Source organism: Bombina bombina, chromosome 3 (assembly GCF_027579735.1).
Source record: "Bombina bombina isolate aBomBom1 chromosome 3, aBomBom1.pri, whole genome shotgun sequence".
NCBI classification, from domain to species: domain Eukaryota; kingdom Metazoa; phylum Chordata; class Amphibia; order Anura; family Bombinatoridae; genus Bombina; species Bombina bombina.
In genome coordinates, this window is record NC_069501.1 from 1010049477 (window position 1) to 1010064818 (window position 15342).

The following is a 15342-nucleotide window of genomic DNA, read 5'->3' on the forward strand; positions in this document are numbered from 1 at the left end:
CAAGGTTGGCAACTGGCCATCCGAATGAGATCCGCATACCAAAACCTGTGAGGCCATGCTGGAGCCACCAGCAGTACAAACGAACGTTCCATTAGAATTTTGGAAATCACTTTTGGAAGAAGAAGTAGAGGCGGAAAGATATAGGCAGGATGATAATTCCAAGGAAGCGACAACGCGTCCACTGCCTCTGCCTGAGGATCCCTGGATCTGGACAGATACCTGGGAAGTTTCTTGTTTAGATGAGAGGCCATCAGATCTATTTCTGGAAGTCCCCAGATTTGAACAATCTGAAGAAATACCTCTGGGTGAAGAGACCATTCGCCCGGATGTAATGTTTGGCGACTGAGATAATCCGCTTCCCAATTGTCTACACCTGGGATGTGAACCGCAGAGATTAGACAGGAGCTGGATTCCGCCCATACAAGTATCCGAGATACTTCTTTCATAGCCTGAGGACTGTGAGTCCCCCCTTGATGATTGACATATGCCACGGTCGTGACATTGTCTGTCTGAAAACAAATAAACGATTCTCTCTTCAGAACAGGCCAGAACTAAAGAGCTCTGAAAATCGCACGGAGTTCCAAAATGTTGATTGGTAATCTCGCCTCCTGAGATTTCCAAACCCCCTGCGCTGTCAGAGATCCCCATACAGCTCCCCAACCTGACAGACTCGCATCTGTTGAGATCACAGTCCAGGTTGGACGAACAAAAGAAGCCCCTCGGACTAAACGATGGTGATCTATCCACCACGTCAGAGAGTGTCGTACATTGGGATTTAAGGATATTAATTGTGATATCTTTGTATAATCCCTACACCACTGGTACAAAGCTGAAGAGGTCGCATGTGAAAACGAGCAAAGGGGATCGCGTCCGATGCAGCAGTCATGAGACCTAGAATTTCCATGCACAAAGCTACCGAAGGGAATGATTGAGACTGAAGGTTTCGACAGGCTGAAACCAATTTCAGACGTCTCTTTTCTGTTAGAGACAAAGTCATGGACACTGAATCTATTTGAAAACCCAAAAAGGTTACCTTTGTCTGAGGAATCAACAAACTCTTTGGTAAATTGATCCTCCAACCATGTCTTTGAAGAAACGACACAAGTTGATTTGTATGAGATTCTGCAGAATGTGAAGACCGAGCAAGTACCAAGATATCGTCCAAATAAGGAAATACAGCAATACCCTGTTCTCTGATTACAGAGAGAAGGGCACCGAGAACCTTTGAAAAGATCCTTGGAGCTGTTGCTAGGCCAAACGGAAGGGCCACAAACTGGTAATGCTTGTCTAGAAAAGAGAATCTCAGAAACTGATAGTGATCTGGATGAATTGGAATATGAAGATATGCATCCTGTAAATCTATTGTGGAAATATAATGCCCTTGCTGAACAAAAGGCAGAATAGTCCTTATAGTTACCATTTTGAATGTTGGTATCCTTACATAACGATTCAATATTTTTAGATCCAGAACTGGTCTGAAGGAATTCTCCTTCTTTGGTACAATGAATAGATTTGAGTAAAACCCCAGACCCCGTTCCAAAACTGGAACTGGCACAATTACCCCAGCCAACTCTAGATCTGAAACACATTTCAGAAACGCCTGAGCCTTCACTGGGCTTATTGGAATGCGAGAGAGAAAAAATCTTCCCGCAGGCGACCTTACCTTGAAACTTATTCTGTACCCTTGTGAAACAATGTTCTGAATCCAAAGACTGTGAATCGAATTGATCCAAATATCTTTGAAAAATCGTAACCTGCCCCCTACCAGCTGTGCTGGAATGAGGGCCGCACCTTCATGTGGACTTGGGAGCTGGCTTTGACTTTCTAAAAGGCTTGGATTTATTCCAGACTGGAGAAGGTTTCCAAATGGAAACCGTTCCTTTAGGGGAAGGGTCAGGCTTTTGTTCCTTATTCTGACGAAAGGAACGAAAACGATTAGCAGCCCTGTATTTACCTTTAGATTTTTTGTCCTGAGGCAAAAAAGTTCCTTTCCCCCCAGTAACAGATGAAATAATAGAATCCAACTGAGAACCAAATAATGTATTACCTTGGAAAGAAAGAGAAAGCAAAGTTGACTTAGAAGTCATATCTGCATTCCAAGTTTTAAGCCATAAAGCTCTTCTAGCTAAAATAGCTTAAGACATATACCTTACATCAATTCTAATGATATCAAAGATGGCATCACAAATAAAGTGATTAGCATGTTGAAGAAGTTTAACAATGCTATGAGTATTATGGTCTGACACTTGTAGCGCTAAAGCCTCCAACCAGAAAGTGGAAGCAGCAGCAACATCAGCCAAAGAAATAGCAGGTCTAAGAAGATTACCTGAACATAAATAAGCTCTCCTTAGAAAGGATTCACGCTTCCTATCTAAAGGATCCTTAAAGGAAGTACTATCCGCCGTAGGAATAGTAGTACGTTTAGCAAGAGTAGAGATAGCCCCATCAACTTTTGGGATTTTGTCCCAAAACTCTAATCTATCAGAAGGCACAGGGTACAATTTCTTAAACCTTTGAGGAGGAGTAAATGAAGTACCCAGATTATTCCATTCCCTAGAAATTACTTCAAAAATAGCATCAGGAACAGGAAAAACTTCTGGAATAACTATATGAGGTTTAAAAACCGAATTTAAACGCTTAGTAGATTTAGTATCAAGAGGACTAGACTCCTCCATATCTAATGCGATTAATACTTCTTTGAGTAAAGAACGAATAAATTCCATTTTAAATAAATATGAAGATTTATCAGTGTCAATATCTGAGACAGAATCTTCTGAACCAGACAAATCCTCATCAGAAACAGACAAGTCAGAATGATGACGGTCACTTAAAAATTAATCTGACATATGAGAAGTTTTAAAAGACCTTTTACGTTTACTGGAAGGAGGAATAACAGACAGTGCCTTCCTAATAGATTTAGAAACAAATTCTTTTACATTAACAGGAACATCCTGAGCATTAGATGTTGAGGGAACAACAACAGGTAATGGATTATTACTAATGGAAATACTATCTGCATTAGCAAGTTTATCATGACATTCATCACAAACTACAGCCGGAGGAACAGTTACCACAAGTTTACAACAAATGCACTTAACTTTGGTAGCACCAGCATCAGGCAGCGTCTTTCCAGAAGTAGATTCTGATCCAGGGTCAAGTTGAGACATCTTGCAATATGTAATAGAAAAAACAACATATAAAGCAAAATTATCAAATTCCTTAAATGACAGTTTCAGGAATGGGAAAAAATGCCAATGAACAAGCCTCTAGCAACCAGAAGCAATGAAAAATGAGACTGAAATAATGTGAAAAAAGGGTGGAGACAAGAATGACGCCCACATCTTTTGGCGCCAAAAAATGACGCCCACATTATTGGCGCTAAATACAACGCCTATATTTTTTGGCACTAAGAATGACGGCACATCCGGTGACGGCGAAAAAAATAACGCCCACATTTTTTGCGCAAAAAAAAGTCTGAACACACAACATTCGTCGTCAATTAGGGCGCCGGAAATGACAAAATTTTTGCGCCAAAAAAGTCAGTGCCAAAAATGACGCAATAAATTGAAGTATTTTCAGCCCACAGGGAAAAAAGTAAATTGAAAAAACTTAAGGTAAAAAAATCATTCATATGCATTATCCCAAATAATGAAACTGACTGTCTAAAATAAGGAATACTGATTACCCTGAATCATGGCAAATATAAGTTTAAACACATATATTTAGAACTTTATAAATAAAGTGCCCAACCATAGCTTAAGAGTGTCAAAATAAAATAAGACTTACTTACCCCAAGACACTCATCTACATATAGTAGATAGCCAAACCAGTACTGAAACGAGAATCAGTAGAGGTAATGCTATATAAGAGTATATCGTCGATCTGAAAAGGGAGGTAGGAGAAGAAATCTCTACGACCAATAACAGAGAACCTATGAAATAGATCCCGGAGAAGGAGACCATGGCATTCAAATAGGCAATACTCTCTTCACCTCCCTCTGACATTCACTGCACTCTGAGAGGAAAACCGGGCTCCAGCCTGCTGCGAAGCGCATATCAATGAAGAATCTAGCACAAACTTACTTCACCACCTCCACGGGAGGCAAAGTTTGTAAAACTGAATTGTGGGTGTGGTGAGGGGTGTATTTATAGGCATTTTGAGGTTTGGGAAACTTTGCCCCTCCTGGTAGGAATGTATATCCCATACGTCACTAGCTCATGGACTCTTGCTAATTACGTGAAAGAAATAATAGATTTTAGCATAGGATTAATGTTTAGAAAAGAAAATATCTATGTATTTATGATCGTTTAAATCCAATTAGCTGTTTTAGACCGTGAATAACTCTTGTGAACATAATTAATTTCTAAGAGCCTATGAAATTATGGCAGGATTGCCCCAACCAATAGAATCTACAGACAAGATTTAAAAAGCCGACACCGTTGACATAGCATTATTCTGCTTGAGAAAGGCTGAAGGAATCAGCTGAAATGCGTAGCAGTGTGCTAAAAACCTTTTAAACTTTGACGGAATAACGACAACTTCATACAGCTTGGAGCTATATGTTCAACCGCAACTGAAGGAATTTGGGGCTAGAGAGGATCCAAAGTGGATAAGTACAGCTGATGAGAATAACAGGCTTAATAACTTTCCACAGCAAGGTGAATCAAGCACCATAAGGATCGACTAGCCAAACAATAAGGAGCGGTGTAAGCTGGATCTTAAAAAAGACAAGGAAGGGCTTTTACCGGTATCACCAAACAAGGTATTTCCAAAAAATAAAACTTTGTTACTAAGTGTCTAGGTGTCGGTGAATAACTCAAAGACAGTTTTACACAACAGACTTTGTCACAAAGTATCTAAATTGTTGCTGTACAACATAAAGGAAGCTTCCTGCAATTAATTGTTTTTATATTTGGCCAAATATGTATTTGTCTCATGTATTTTATCTATGTATTTAAATCGATTTATTTATCTTTTCTGAAAAAGTTTTTATGGTTCAGCAATTGATTAATTTTATAAATCCTACCTCTGCATAGTATGTAATTTCATAGCACATTTATTAGGCAATAAAAAAAAAAAAAATTTTGCCCAATCACTATAGTACTTTTTATTGTTTATCCTAATCCTCTTAGTACAAGTCAGTTCTCTTTAAAACTATAAAGACTGTATATCCCCACATTGGGCTATAGAGGCGCACCTTGAAAAATATTTTTTTAAATTGTAACTTTTTAACCCATTATTGAGGGTTTTTTTGTTTGTTTTTTAAGGTGTTTAGTTTGTTGATCCTTTCTATTTGAGTGAAATCCCCCACTTTTAACTGGACATCCGGACAAGATCCACATACTAAACCTGTGAGGCCATGCTGGTGCTATCAGAAACACATGAGACTGTTCTCTGGAGATCACCCTTGAAAGGAGAACCAGAGGTGGAAAAATGTAAGCAGAAAACAAGAAACTGTAAACGTAACCACCATCTCCGCCTGAGGATCCCTAAACCTGGAAAGGTATCTGGGAAATTTCTTGTTTAGATGAGAGGCCATCAGAATTATTTCTGGAAGACCCCACATCTGTACAATCTGAAAAAACACATCTGGATGGAGAGATCACTCTCCTGGAGGTAAAGTCTGACGGCTGAGATAATCCACCTCCCATTGTCTACACCTGGGATATGAATTGCAGAAATTAAACAGGAGTTGAATTCTGCCCAAAAAAATTATTTGGGATTCTTCTTTTCATCGCTAAAGGACTGCGAGTCCCTCCCGGATAATTGACATATGTCACAGTTGTGATATTGTCTGTCTGAAAACTAATGAAACATTTTCTCTAAAAATTAAATTGAGGCCAAGCCTGAAGAGTTCAGAAAAAAGGTTTACGAACCCTTTGTGCTGTCACCGAACCCCAGACAGTTCCCCAACCTGTAAAACTTGCATCCGTAAGAACACAGTCCAGCAAGGACGAACAAAGAAGGCCCCTTGAATAATACGATGATGGTCTAACCACCAAGTCAGAGAGAGTTGAGTGTTGGGATTTAAGTATATCAACGGTGAAACCTGAGAATAATCCCTGCACCATAGATTTAGCATGCAAAGCTGCAAAGGTCTTATAAGAAAACGAGCAAAGGGGATCACGTCCAATGCTGAAGTCATGAAACCTAAAAATTTCCTGCACATAGCTACTGAAGGGAATAATAGAGACTGAAGGTTTAGACAGGCTAAAAATAATTTCATTCGGCTCTTGACTGTTAAAGACAGATTCATGGACACTGAATTTATCTGGAAACCTAAAAAGGTGACCCTTGCCTGAGGAATCACAAAACTCTTAGGTAAATTGAACCTCCAACCATGTCTTTGAAAAAAACCAACACTAGTTGATTCATGTGAGATTCTGCTAAATGAAAGGATGAGCTAGTACCAAGATATCATCCAAAATAAGGAAAGCACCGCAATACCCTGCTCTCTGATTACAGATAGAAGGACACCGAGAACTTTCAAAAAGATTCTTGGAGCTGTCACTAGACCAAATGGAAAAGCGACAAATTGGTAAAGCTTGCTTAGAAAAGAGAATCTCAGAAACCGAAAGTGAACTGAATGAAATGAAATGTGGAATAAGCATCCCATACAACTATTGTGAGCATTTGTTGAACAAAAGGCATAATAGTCCTTATAGTCGCCATCTTGAAATTTGGGACACTCACAAAACTATTTAAAGCTTTCAGATCCAAGATTGGTCTGAATGAATCTTCCTTCTTTGGGACAAAGAATAGATTTGAATAGAAACCCAAACCCTGTTCCTGCTAAGGAACTGGTACAAGCACCTCTGAAAAAAAATTCCAGTTCTGAAATATATTTCAGAAAATACTTGAACCTTCACAGAGTGTATTGAAACATGGGAAAGAATCTTCCCATAGAAGGTCTTATTCTAAAAATCGATTCAAAACCCAAAGAATAATATTCTATAGACTGAATCCATCCAAAAATAACTTAATCTGCCCCCCCCCACCAGAAGAACTGGTTTGAGAACCACACCTTCAAGCAGTCTTAATAACTAGCATTTGTATAGCGCTTTTCTCCTAGTAGGGCTAAAAAAAATGCTTTTTCAGCGTTTGCACTCAGAGTTAACCAAATTGGCAGCTGAATAGTAATAATTGTTATTATTACTCAAATAAATGGTACACATTTTATTAACCTCAAAAGGCCAAAGGCCTGCATCGACCCTGCCGGATATGAACCTGTGACCCTTGGATCTTAGAACAAGCTTTTGTAGTCAGGGCATTTACCAACTGATCTACATCACCGGCCAAAAAGAAGGGCAGAAAAAAACTCTTTTACCTCCAGATATAGTGGCGATAATAGAAATCAAAACAAATTATTATCCTAATAAGATATAGATAATAAAATATATTTAGACCATGTCAAAATTCAAGATTAAAACCATGAAGCTCTTCTAAATAGAAAAGCTAAAAACATAGATTTGAAATTAATCTTAAATGACAACACATATAGTATCATAAATAAAATGCATACATTTTGAAGTAAATGAGCAGTGTTATATACTTCATAATCTGAAAACTTCTTATACTAACTGTCCAACAATAAAGTTGAGAGAACAGAAATGTCAGTCATAAATATAGCTGAACTAAGAATATAAACAGTATGTAAATATGATCTTTTAATGTAAGATTAAAACTTAAAAAGATCCAGAAAATAAGTACTAACTTCCATAGAAATAGTAGTACATTCCCAAAAAGGAATCAGGTTTAAACCATTCTAGCAAACATATAATAGATAGCATCTAGAATAGGAAAAAAACATCAGAAGCAATTTAAAGAAATCTTTAAATGAATATAACATATTTAATAGGAGGACTAGACTCCTAATATCTAAAATTATCAAAACTTCTTTAATAAAGAACAAAAAATGTTCAAAAATAAAGAACAAGATTTTGTCAAATACAGTCTCTGATTTGGGATCCTTTGAGCCCAAGAAACCCTCATCAGTAGAATAAACTTAAGTATGCTGTCGGTCAAAACAAAATTGATTAAATCTTATAACAATTTTGGAAAAACCTTATAAGTTTATTTGAAGACACAAAAACAGTCATAGCCGTCTTATGATTGCAGTACATTAAACTGAAAAATTAAAAACAGTAAATGTATTTGTACATATAGAAACATTATTAGCATGAAATAAAATAAATAAATGACACATAATTGAGCTGAAGAGAATAAAATCAGCTTGACAATAAAAAACACACTTAGATTGTTGAAGAAATGTGTTCAGGGCATCTTAGTTTCTATAGTAACATCAGAGTAAGGATCAGTATGAGACATCTTGCCAAATGTAAAAGGAATAAAAAATAACATTTAAACAAAATATTCAATTTCCTCATAGCAGTTTCAGGAGTGGGAAAAAAATGCTCATGCTAAAAAAATAGGCAAAAAGGCAAACAGCATAGCTCTCTAAAAAATATAAAGAGAGCAAGAAGCATAAAAGGAAGTGGGGTAAATTAACACTTTTTTTTTTTGGTGGCAAGTATGAAGCACGATGCAAAAGGAGGTGACTTTTTTTTTAAGCCAAACCAACACCAGGAAATGACGCAACTTGCGTCATAACAAGCGCGACTTCACGCCAAAACAACTAGCGTCAATAAAGATGCAGGAAATGATTAAACTTGAGCCACTATAGGTGCAACTTCGCGCCAAAATTTTTTTATCGCCAAGAATGACGCAATAAATAAACAGCATATTGCATCTACTTGAGCCTAGATTTGCCTGTGAAAATTAAGGAAATACAAGTCAAATTGGAAAAAAACTCTGAAACCCCAGGTAAGAAAAAAAGTTTAATAAAATTCTTAAAACACGATTCTCATACTGAAACTGCTAGACTGCAAAAGGGAAATATACATAGACTTGACTCATGGCAAATATAAGTAAACACATATATTTAAAACTTTACAATATAACATAAAGCGCCAAACATAGCTGAGAGTGTCTTCAAAAATTATACATACTTACCAGAAGACATCCATCCACTTACAGCAGACAGCCAAACCAGTACTGAAAAATATCAGCAGAGGTAATGTTATAAGAGTATATCATCTGAAAAGGGAGGTAGAGAATGAATCCCTACGATCGATAACAGAGAGCCTTTGAAAAGATTTTCCATGAGTGAAACCATGAAATCAACAAGTAATACTCTCTTCACATCCCTCTGACAAACACTGTACTCTGAGAGGAATTGGGCTTCAAAATGCATAGAAGCGCCTTATCTTAGAAGAAATCAAGCACAAACTTACTTCACCACTTCTACAGGAGGCAAAGTTTGTAAAAATGAGGAATGAGTGTGGTGGGAGGTGTATTTATAGGCATTTTGAGGTTTGGGAAACTTTGCCCCCTCCTGGTAGGAATGTATATCCCATACGTCACTAGCTCATGGACTCTTGCCACTTACATGAAGGAAACAGGTATTCATAAGAGTAGACTCCTGCTCCATGTCAGACATAGCCCCAAAAACAGATGAAAGAGACCAAAAATAAAAAACTTTCACTATCACTTTAAGAAAAACTTTCCTTTCCTTAAACACACAATTTTAATTTACCCCAAGGAGGAAATTCATATGATATTGGCCACCTCTACACCTCAGATTAACTGAGGTGCTCCTACCTGACCTCTAATATAATAACCGCAACTTCAATCTGCAACTAAAAAGCCTCCAGCAGTCCGGATAGCCGCAGAAAGATATAAAAGCTGCTCCAACATGAACCGCCGCTCTGATCTCAAAGAAAGAGTGGAAGAGCAAGCAAATCATGAAGATACAAAAACAGACAAACCGAAGGGAGCTGCGCCCACTAAAAAAAGTGCGCTATCCCAGGATGACTACGTCACAATAAGCCCAATACTAACGCTTGCTACCTGTCAGCAATTAAAAGCGTTATGATCCGGATGGGCTCTATATCTGCACATATCGTAATGCAGAGCAAAAATTGATCCCTCTCACAAGGTGAAAAAATGTAATAAACAAATATTTTCCACACATACCCCAATAAAAAATAATGGAGCCAAAAAACATAAGTAGGTTAATCCTTCTCTAGAAAAAATTAACCCCTCAGTCTCTCACTGTCAGTGCCTGCATCCTGCCAAAATAAAATCCTTAAGGATACATGTGTCCCCAACATTTATTGCAGCCATACTAATTGTTAAGTGCAAGCCTCCACCTAGAAGACAAAAATGCACTTACTTGCAATCTAGCTGTACGGCAGGGAGACAGCTCACAAGGCATGAAAGGACACATACTCCTTACAGATACCTGTGTAAACAAGAAACAACAGAGTAAACCTACTCTGGCTTTCTATATTAGGGCAGCAAATATGTTAGGAAAACGCAGCAAGGCCCACCTTTCAAGTTCCTAGCGGCTTTAAAGCCACCACTACCCTACTGAAGAGATTAACGTGGACTACGGCTAAACCCAAAAAAAATCTTGCTTGTAGTGAAAGAAATCCAATTTTCTTCAGACATCAAAACTTCACCTCCTTCATTGACAGAGGCAAAGAGAATGACTGGGGATTATGGGTAGGGGACTGACATTTAACAGCTTTGCTGTGGTGCTCTTTGCCTCCTCCTTCTGGCCAGGAGTGATATTCCCACTAGTAATTTATGATGTCATGGACTCTCCATATCTTATGAAAAAAATACTGAGATTTCCAGTACAAGCAAATGTAGTTTATTTCATAGCAATGAAAACATAGTGCTGACAAAAATGCAAAATACTGTAGAATACAATACAAAGATAGGAGTACCAGATATGCAAAATACCATAGACTTCCTTTACAATAAAAAATAGTCTATTGCGCAGCAATATAAAGCTTATAGTATAAGGTATAGAAAGTACTGTAGCTTTGTATTGCACAGCAATATATAAATTTTACTACCAGCTATGTAAAGTACTGTATATTCCTTCTACAAGCAAATGTAGTCTATTGCACAGTAAAACACACTTGTCATACAATCTAAACAAAATTAAGTAGTACCTAGTATACCAACAACCTCAACACAACCAAGACTAGGATCGTCGTTGAAGTCAGGGCTAACAAGCATGGCTGAGATACCTTAGAATTGAAGGACACAAAAGTAGGAAACACAGATAATAATTGTATCTTTGGTAAAGCACTTTGACAATGTTTTCCCAAATTAAGACTGAGAGACATGTTAGTCTCAATAAAACTAATGAAGCGCTCCCCTCATGCTTTAGCTATAAATCTTACCAGCTCCAGTACTAGCAGAGGAACTCAGAGAAAGAGAGAGGGATGATGGAGATGACATGCAGATTTTCTTTACCCCCTTCTCCCGAGGAGATCATTGCTGCACTTAATGTCAGCTCTCCAAGTGTGGAACCCCCCCCCCCCCCCCAGCGCTCCAGGCTGACTTCAGAGCACTAAGGAAGCTGGTTGTTTGCTATGAAATTTAAAGCAACTGTCACTGAGTAAACTTTGTTTGAGCAGACTGAAACATAACCTCTGTCCTAATAAAAACACACAACCCCATTACAGAAACCTTACAACTGAATAGTATGGCCATCTCAATATGCAGCCGTGTGTACAAAACATACATGTGCAATATTGAAAAAACATGCTGTCAGTTTCTATGCAGACTACTGCTGACACATACTTGAAGCAGTTCTGCATTGTACCCTGTAGTAGTTGGCTAAGCCTCTTTAGTTAACTAAACATTGAAGCTGATATGTGAGCCAAAATGTGTAATCTGGTTGAAGCAGAAAAAGTAAATTTATGCTTACCTGATAAATTAATTTCTTCTATGGTAAGACGAGTCCACGGATTCATCCTTTACTTGTGGTATATTATCCTTCCTAACAGGAAGTGGCACAAGAGCACCACAGCAGAGCTGTCTATATAGCTCCTCCCTTAGCTCCACCCCCCAGTCATTCGACCGAAGGTACAGGAAGAAAAAGGAGAAACTACAAGGTGCAGAGGTGACTGAAGTTTAAATAAAAAAACATATAATCTGTCTTAAAATGACAGGGCGGGCCGTGGACCGTCTTACCATACAAGAAATTAATTTATCAGGTAAGCATAAATTTACTTTTCTTCTATAAGGTAAGACGAGTCCACGGATTCATCCTTTACTTGTGGGATACAATACCAAAGCTACAGGACACGGATGAACGGGAGGGACAAGACAGATGGTTAAACAGAAGGCACCACTGCTTGAAGAACTTTTCTCCCAAAAATAGCCTCCGAAGAAGCAAAGGTATCAAATTTGTAAAATTTGGAAAAGGTATGAAGCGAAGACCAAGTCGCAGCCTTACAAATCTGTTCAACAGAAGCATCATTTTTAAAAGCCCATGTGGAAGCCACCGCTCTAGTAGAGTGAGCTGTAATCCTTTCAGGAGGCTGCTGTCCAACAGACGCTCCTTCTTAGAGGAAGGATTAGGACACAGAGAAGGAACCACAATTTCCTGATTTATATTCCTATTAGTAACAACCTTAGGAAGGAATCCAGGTTTTGGTACGCAAAACCTCCTTATCAGCATGGAAAACAAGATAAGGTGAGTCACATTGCAATGCAGATGTAGTTCAGAAACTCTTCAAGCCAAAGAGATAGCAACTAAAAACAGAACTTTCCAAGACATAAGCTTAATATCTATGAATGCATAGGTTCAAACGGAACCCCTTGAAGAACATTTAGAACTAAATTCAAACTCCATGGCGGAGTAACAGGTTTAAACACAGGCTTGATTCTAACTAAAGCCTGACAGAATGACTGAAACATCTGCCAGATGCTTGTCGAGGAAAAATTGATAAAGCAGATATCTGTCCCTTTAAGGAACTAGCTGATAGCCCCTTCTCCAATCCTTCTTGGAGAAAGGACAAAATCCTAGGAATCCTGATCTTACTCCATGAGTAACCTTTGGATTTGCACCAATAAATATATTTACGCCATATCTTATGATAAATTTTCCTGGTGACAGGCTTTCGAGCCTGAATCAAGGTATCTATGACCGACTCAGAGAACCCCCGCTTGAATAAGATCAAGCGTTCAATCTCCAAGCAGTCAGTCGCAGAGAAACTAGATTTGGATGCTGGAACGGACCTTGGATCAGAAGGTCCCGTCTCAGTGGCAGAGTCCATGGTGGAAGAGATGACATGTCCACCAGATCTGCATACCAAGTCCTGCGTGGCCACGCAGGTGCTATCAAAATTACCGAAGCTCTCTCCTGTTTGATTCTGGCAATCAAACGAGGAAGGAGAGGAAATGGTGGAAATACATAAGCCAGGTTGAACGACCAGGGTACTGCTAGAGCATCTATCAGTACCGCCTGAGGATCCCTTGACCTGGACCCGTAACGAGGAAGTTTGGCGTTCTGACGAGACGCCATCAGATCCAATTCTGGTGTGCCCCATTGCTGAATCAAATGTGCAAACACCTCCGGATGGAGTTCCCACTCCCCCGGATGAAAAGTCTGACGACTAAGAAAATCCGCTTCCCAGTTCTCCACTCCTGGGATATAGATAGCAGATAGATGGCAAGAGTGAGTCTCTGCCCATCAAATTATTTTGGTAACCTCTATCATCGCTAGAGAACTCTTTGTTCCCCCCTGATGATTGATATATGCTACAGTCGGGATATTGTCTGACTGGAATCTTATGAATCTGGCCGATGCCAGCTGAGGCCACGCCTGAAGGTGCGTTGAATATTGCTCTCAGTTCTATGAATATTTATCGGGAGGAGAGCCTCCTCCTGAGTCCACAAACCCCAAGCTTTCAGGGAATTCCAGACTGCACCCCAGCCCAATAGGCTGGCGTCCGTCGTCACTATGACCCATGCTGGCCTGCGGAAACACATTCCCTTGGACAGATGATCCTGTGGACAACCACCAAAGAAGAGAGTCCTCTGGTCTCTTGGTCCATATTTATCTGAGGAGATAAATCTGCATAATCCCCATTCCACTGTTTTGAGCATGCAAAGTTGCAGTGATCTGAGATGCAAACGAGGCAACGGAACTATGTCCATTGCCGCTACCATTAAGCCGATTACCTCCATACACTGAGCCACTGACGGCCGAGGAATGGAATGAAGAGCTTGGCAGATGGATAAAATTTTTGATTTCCTGACCTCCGTCAGATTTTTTTTATGTCTACCCGGAATCTATCAGAGTTCCCAGGAATGGAACTCTTGTGAGAGGGATAAGTGAACTCTTTTTACGTTCACCTTCCACCCGTGAGATCTTAGAAAAGCCAACACGATGTCGTAGTGAGACTGGCTAGTTGGTAAGTCGACGCTATGGATTAAGATATCGTCCAGATAAGGCGCCACAGCTATGCCCCGTTGGCCTTAGAACCGCCAGATGGGGACCCTAGCACCTTTGTGAAATTCTGGGAGCCGTGGCCCACCCGAAGGGAAGAGCCACAAACTGGTAATGCTTGTCCAGGAAAGGAGAACCCTGAGGACCTGGGTGATAGATCTATGTAGGATAGGAATGTGTAGATACGCATCCTTTTAAATCCACGGTGGTCATATATTGACCCTCCGGGGATCATCCCCGGCAAAAATAGTCCGAATGTCTCCATCTTGAAGGATGGGACTCTGAGAAATTTGTTTAGAATCTTGAGATCCAAAATTCCCTGGTCTGAAGGTTCCCTTTTTTTTGGGAACCCTACAAACAGAATTGAGGAGTATACCCTAGGGCCCCTCTTCTGTTTTCGGAACTGGGCAGATCACTCCCCTTGGTATACTGTATAGGTCTTACTGCGCAGCGTAAGAAAGCCCTCCTCTTTTTGTCTGGTTTACAGACGAATTGAGAAAGATGGAATCTCCCCCCCCTTGGGGGAGAATCTTTGAAATCTAGATGGATACCCCTGGGTTACTATTTTCTAAAGCCCAGGAGTCCTGAACATCTCTTGCTCAAGCCTGAGCGAAAGAGAGAAAGTCTGCCCCCTACTAGATCCGGTCTCGGATCGGGGGCTACCCCTTCATGCTGTCTTAGTGGCAGCAGTGGGCTTCTTGGCCTGTTTACCCTTGTTCCAAGTCTGGTTAGGTCTCCAGACTGACTTGGATTGAGCAAAATTCCCCTCTTGCTTTGCGGCAGGGGAAGAGGGACCACCTTTGAAGTTAAGAAAGGAACGAAAATTATTTTGTTTGGTACTCATCTTATTCGTCTTATCCTAAGGAAGGGCATGGCCTTTCCCTCCAGTGATGTCTGAAATGATCTTTTTCAGTTCAGGCCAGAATAGGGTCTTACCCTTGAAAGGGATGGCTAAAAGCTTAGCTTTTGATGACACATCAGCAGACCAGGACTTAAGCCATAACGCTCTACGCGCTAAAATTGCA